This window comes from Galeopterus variegatus, unplaced genomic scaffold (genome assembly GCF_000696425.1).
Source record: "Galeopterus variegatus unplaced genomic scaffold, G_variegatus-3.0.2 Scaffold1108, whole genome shotgun sequence".
NCBI classification, from domain to species: Eukaryota; Metazoa; Chordata; class Mammalia; order Dermoptera; family Cynocephalidae; genus Galeopterus; species Galeopterus variegatus.
The window spans coordinates 60,849-68,096 of record NW_007727219.1 but is presented as its reverse complement, the minus strand read 5'-3'; positions in this window follow the sequence as shown (position 1 = coordinate 68,096).

Here is a 7,248-nt window from a genome sequence, read left to right as displayed (position 1 = left end):
GAATGGAAATCATCAAGTCAAAGGTATACCTGTTCTCCAGTGTTCATTGCAGCACTACTTACAATAACTAAGAGTTGGAACCAGCCGAAATGTCCATCATCAGAAGAGTGGATAGGGAAAATGTGGTATATCTACACAATGGAATACTGCTCTGCTATAAAAAACTGAAATACTGGCATTTACAACAACATGGAAGGACCTAGAAAGAATTATATTAAGTGAAACAAGTCAGGCATGGAAAGAGAAATATCACATGTTCTCACTTATTGGTGGGAGCTAAAAATAAATAAATAAATACACAAATAAACTGGGGGGGGAGGGAAGAAGACACAACAATCACAATTCCTTGAAGTTGTTACAACAAACGAACAGATATGAGGTTGATGGGAGGGAGGGGGGAGGGAGGTTTCGGTAATGGGCCACAATAATCAACCACACTGTATATTGATAAAATAAAATTTTTTAAAAAAAGAAAAGAAATGTTGCTGCAACTATTTTTGGAAGATATAGTTGGCTACACAAAGCCAACTGGAGACACAGAGAAGACCAGAAAACATGCTCTGAGACAGTCTGCCAGGTGTGTTTCTTCATGGCTTGGCTTCAAAGCCTGTGTCTTAGTCTGTTTGGATTGCTATAACAAAATACCTTGGACTGGGTAATTTATAAGCAATAGAATTTATTTCTCACAGTTCTGGAGGCTGGGAAATCTAAGACCAAGGCACTGGCAGATTCAGTTTGGTGAGGACTGCTCTCTGCTTCGTCAATGGCACCTTCTTGCTGAGTCCTCACATGGCAGAAGGGGTGAACAAGCACCCTCAGGCCTCTTGTATGAGGGCACTAATCCCATTCATGAGGGCTCCACCCTCATGACCTAATCACCTCCTAAAGTCCCCACATCTTAATACTATTGCCTTGAGGATTAAATTTCAGTGTATGAATTTTGGGGGGACACAAACTTCAGACCATAGCAGTCTGGTAGTAAGCACTTAGGAGCACTAGAAAGAATCAAGAAACCCATTCCCTACTCTCAAGGAGTCTACATTCTTATCCAGAGATACACAAATTTACCAAAATTGAAGGACAAAAAATGGTGTGATCAGTAAGGGGTGGCCAGTTTCCACCTGAATAAGGTAGACTAAGCAGCCAGTCAGTGGCCAGAGAGGAGAGGCAGTGAGGATGTCCATACAACAAATAAGGACCAGTCCCCAATGTGGACTGATCATCTGCTGTCCTTTCAGGGCTCCTGAGAACACGCTCAGCCCCCAGCCCCACTCCACCACAGTATGCCTCCCACAGACTTTCTGTAAAGTCTGGAATTACTCGTATGACTGAAGGCTATGTCCCACCTGGGAGGATTAACACAACCTATCCCCTTACTCCTTACCACATGAGTAAATTTATCAGATCTTTTCTGAAGGGTGCACTTCTACAGTAGTAAGAAACATAAGGATGCCACCTGAGGGGGCACTACTAAGGGGACAATTACACAAAGGGAGGATGCCAGGCAGGCCAAAGACTAACAAGAATTTCTTGCAAGCATTTCCAACAAGTGTTAATTTGCAGCCCATATCTTAAACCCTCTCCCAGACAACTTTGAGGAGTAAAAGCCATGCACAGATGGACGCAGGGGGTTTGCACGGAGTTGGAAGATGTTAGGAACCCCTCACCGTAGATGCAACGTGAAAACCCTTTTTCTCTACAGAGATGCCCCAGAAGACACAGCTGGGAGAGACTCACGTGCTGAAGGACAAATCTCTTTGGGTAACAGACTCATTCATGCATTCATGCATGCATTCACTCATTCATTCACCACTGGTGAGTTCCTACTATGTGCCATGCACTTTAGAGTTAAAAAAAAAAAAATGAATGAGATTCAGTCCTTGCCTGTTCTATACTCTCTAGCCCCTGGCTGGGTGGTACTCCCACAGGCCCCTCCCTCAGCCCGGAGTGGAAGGGCTATGAGGAGAGATTTGGAAAGGAAGGGACTGGGGAGGGGGACCATGGACATTGTTGAGGTCATCCAAACAGGGCAGAGGAGAGCAGGGCAGTAGAGTAGAGAACAGGCACCCAAATCAGCAGGGCTTAGAGCAAAAGTGGATATTTGTCAATCAAGGCCTTTCGTTTCCCTGGGGGCCAGTCCTCCCAAGAACTTTTCTCAAGATACACTGTGGGTTTCTCAACAAAACTGGGAAACATAGCATCTTCTCACCGTCACTAACAATTCTAAGAAATATCAATAGTCCTCACCAATCACGTAAAAATGCAAGACATTATTTCAAGACAAGAAGAAATTATTGAAGATATCTAATTAAAATGTGATGGAAGTATTATAAGATAGGCTGGCCTACATATTGATCTTAAAGATAGATCTTAAGAATATCCAGTCCCTGCCCATTAGCGGTGTATCAAATTTCACTTAAATCTGTCTCCTCTCTTAGGATGCGATGCAGAGGCGGTGTGGGAGAGGCCAGTTTCCAATACGTCCACTTCCTTAGGTTCCAGGCACTCTTCATTGTGTCCAGCAGAAGGAAGATAATGTGGAAGGTCACTTGAGGACTTCCTTTAAAAGTGCATTTAAATCTGAATATTCCGCAACAGTGTGTAGATCATTTCTCTCCTTCAGCACCTCCTTTGTTATCCATTATTTCATCAACATTTCAATGTGTCTTTTTAAATGTCTGTGTCAGAGGTTCCTTTTGTGCCTGTGTGTTAGTTGGTGAGCACCCTTTTGCTAGAAGTCAGTTGGAGAAAGGCAAGGTCACTGCCCTTTGAATGAATTAAAGAAGGGGAGACATGGCTTGAAGGTTGTTTCTGGTCATGCCTCACGGTGGCATCCCAGACAGCAAAGTTGAGGCAGGAAACTCGTTCACAGAAGTTCGACTTGATCACTAGCTGAGGCTAGCCCACATACGTGTATTGGATAGCAAGTCTTTCCCCCAAAATTAACATACAAATCAAAGGTTTTTATATAAATAAGCAAAACCAGTTGGAAGATAAAATAGAAAACTTCAATTATGATAGCAAAGAAAATGAAAGTATAAAATATCTAAGCATAAATGTTAAAAGAAATGTCCAAAACCTGTATGAGAAAAACCACAAAACACTACTGAAACATGTAAGAGTAGACTTGAACAACTGCAAAGATATATGTTCTTAGATAAGAAGACTCAACAGCATAAAGAAATTAGTTCTCCCTAGGTTTATGTATAAAATATTGTGATCCAAATAATAATACTGTCTTTTCTTGGAGGGGAGAAGTGGGCTAGATAACTATAAGATTTATTTAGATGAAGAAAGAAATGAAAATAGCCAGGAAAATCTTCCCAAAAGAGAAGCAATTTAGGAGAAGGGGAGAGCCCTATCAGCCCTGTCAGACCTTAAAACATTATAAAATCCCTATACTTAAAACAATTTGATATAGACGAATGAATAAAAAGACCAATGGAATGAAACAGAATTAAAAAATAGAATTAAACATGTATAGAAATTTCAATTTTGATAAAGGTGGCATCCAGACTGAGTAGGTGAAAGATATGCTTTTTAATAACTTGTACTGGGATAATTAGACAAACATGGAAAAGAAAACTTGAATCCATCCATATAACTTTCATCACATTGTACTCAAGCATAAATAAAACTTAGATGACATTGTACACCAGCATAAATTCCAAATGTATCCATTATGTAGATGAAAAAAGTAAACTGTGCAAATACTAGAAGAAAGCGTGACTCAATTCAACTATAGCCTGGGAATGAGAAATATGTTCCTAGCTATGACTCAAAAATCCAGAAACAAAAAGAAAAATATTGATGTTAGATTACATTTTTTTTTTTTTTGTCTTTTTTTTTTTTCGTGTCCGGCAACGGATTGCAACCCTCAGTGTCTCGCCCGTACCGGACCGGGACCGGCAACGGGATCGCAACCCTCGGTGTTGCACCTGCACCTCGCTCAGCCAGTGAGCGGGAACCGGTCTGTATGTGGGATCCGAACCCTCGGCGGGAGCGCCACCGCGCTCCCAAGCGGCGCACTGTAGCAGTGCGCCACCGGGCCGGCCCTAGGTTACATTTTTAAAAAGAAAAATACCTTCCTGGAAAATGCTGAAAATACTGAAAGAGTAAAAATGTCAAATGGCAAACTAGTAAAAACTATATGTAACTTATTACAGAGAAATGTTACTATCCCTTATGTATGTGTGTTTACATATATATACACTTCTAAAAGTACAGAAAGATTCAACAACCTTATAACAAAATGTCAGTTCTCTGAGAAAGACCTGCAAATGACTCAAATGTATGAACAGATGCTTAAACTCACTCATAATAAGAGGACCGCAAATTAAAACTAGACGAAGATACCATTTCTCACCTATGAGACTGACAAAAACCCAAAGCTCAACCACATACTCTGATGGTGAGGATGTGGGGAAACAGGCTCTCTCATGTGTTGCTGGTGGAAACGCAAAATGGACAACCCCAATGGAGGGAAATTTGGAAAATCAAGCAATATCACTTATGCATTTACCTTTAACCTACCCATCTCACTTCTAGGTATTATCTCAAACAGAATACAAAAAGGTGTTTGCAGAAGACTATTGATAGCAGCCCTATTCGTAATATCAAAAAACTAGAAATAACCTGAATATTTTCATGTGAGGAAAGATTGAATGAACTATAGCAAATCCTTACACTGGAGTATTATGCAGCTGTAAAAAAACAATGAGGAAATGTTTGTATATGTACTGTTAAGTGAAAGAAGCAAGGTTGGGCAAAGTGTCCACAGTATACTACTGTTTGTCTTAAAATGATGTATACATAGATAAGGTCTGTTTATATGCAGAGTCATCAAAAACTTCGTGGAAAGATTTCTATTATCTTTTTTTTTTGGTCTTTTGTCTTTTTCCGTGTCCGGCAACGGATTGCAACCCTCAGTGTTGCCCCCGTACTGGACCGGGGACCGGCAACGGGATCGCAACCCTCGGTGTTGCTCCCGCGCCTCGCTCAGCCAGTGAGCGGGAACCGGTCTGTATGTGGGATCCGAACCCTCGGGCGGGAGCGCCACTGCGCTTCCCAAGCGGCGCACTATCCAGTGCGCCACTGGGCCGGCCCTCTATTATCTTTTAATTCTATCTTTCCATGAACTTTTTGAAGTACTCTCATATGTTTAAGTGGATAAACCATAAAATGTTTTTCAATTGTCTATGAGGAGAGGGCAGGAATAAACTGGAGGGGACATGGATGGAAGCTATACTTCTTTGAATGTATCTTGGGTTTTTAATCTTGACTTTGGAACCGTGAGAACACTTGACATTATTGTAATACTAAAATTTTATATTTAGTATTATAAAAGTAATCATATTGCTTTTATTTTATTTTATAAAAGCAATATCATTACTCTTTAAAGTAATCACAAAAATTGAGAGTAAAGTGAAACAAATGAACATCAATATGGGTCTAGTAGATACAAAAAGACAAAATATTGCATATGACTTTAAAACATAGTCATTTGACTGCACGTTCTTGAAGGGATATGCCTTTAGGACAAAAAGAAGTGGGGGAAACTCAGACTGTTTTCAGTAATTGTGCTGTTGGTAGAGAACATGTATGGTTCTGAGATATTGAAGGTACAGTATGAAATAATGCATATGAGTAATTATGTTCATATCATTGAGAAGTGGAATTTTTCAGCATGGGAGAAAGGAGATACAGATGTAAAATTAATAAGGTTAAGTAAAATCTATGGTTCTGATTTTGAGTTGGAAACACCATTATGAACTCATGAGCATTTTATCTTTTTAAAAATCATGTTTCTTAGCTCGGTCCACTGAAAACGACGACCAATCCAATAGCAATGAACATCCTAAGGACCTAGAATTTGATTTCTAAATACTATTTCCCACTGTAAAGAACCAGACCTCCTTGGAGAAATGGTTGGTTTTAGGTCTTGGAAATAAAATGTTCAAGAGGAACCTGTTATGGACTGAATGTCTGTGTCTTCCAAAACTGATATGTTGAAGATCTAACATCCAATGGGATGGTATTTAGAGATGGGCCTTTGGGAGGTAATTAGAATTAGATGAGGTCTTGAGGGTGGGAACTTCATGATGGGATTAGTGCCCTCATAAAAAGAGTAAGAAATTATCTCTTTTTTTCTTTCTCTCTCTCCATAGTTTGAAAGTCCAAAGACAGAGAAAAGTGCCTTTTTGTAGCATGTTCAGGGTGACAAAAAGAATAAGGAAGGGATACAGGTAATGTTGGGGCCAGTAGTTCCTGAAGGTAGGAATTTTGTATCTTTGTATCTCCATTTCCTGGATGGACCCCAGTGGATGCTCTATGATGAAAGTTAAAGCAGATGACAGAGGAATGAGAGAATCATCTGATTCTCATGTTTCACTGTTTTAAACAATACCGATGATCTCCACCCTAAACAAATATGAGTGAGAGGAAATTGACCCCAATGTGGCTGAGGAGGTAGTCTTAGAATTGAGTCAGGCTAAATAATATCTGTTCGCCTAGTCCAGATAAATCACAGCCCAAAGTACCGTGAGTATTGCAGGAATGGATGCTGAATTGTACCCAGCAACTCTCCAGGAGGTGTGAAGCCTGGGAGAGGGGCCAGAAAATGTCTGCAGAAATGCTGTCTGCTGCTCCAAATGAGGAAAAAATGGATTCTGAGAGTGAATGACCAGACTGCTTGATGGTTAATCCTGGTGCAAGTTGAGGACGGAGGGATGGTATGGAAGTCCCTCCCAGAGACCCCACACCTGGCAGAAGACAGGAGCATAGAGACACAGTTGGTAGATTTGTAGCTGGAGATGATTCAATAATGGTAACTGGCGAGTGTTGGGCAAAGAATTGCTGGCCCTGGGGGCCAGGTGAAAGTGTCACCTGACTGTGCTCAGCCCTGCCGGGTTCTGCAGTTTTCTTAGTGACTTATATGAAGACAGAGCAAGGCTGCTGGTCATATTTAGGGATGACACAAAGCTGGAAGCTAATACTTGGGATGCAGAATCAAGATCTAAAAAGATAAGCACTCAGCACCCTGGAAGAATGAGAAGAAACTGGAAAATGTAATTTAAAATTCTGAGATTCTCAAAGTCCACCCATAAGGAAAGAAAGGAGAGATATGGCTTAACAACAACTCTTGTGGGAGACAGGGACAGAGACACAGACAGACAGAGAGAGAGAGAGAAGAAAAACCTGAAGATGCTCGATTCAGCCCAGACTTTTAAACACTGTCAAAAAAGCTGA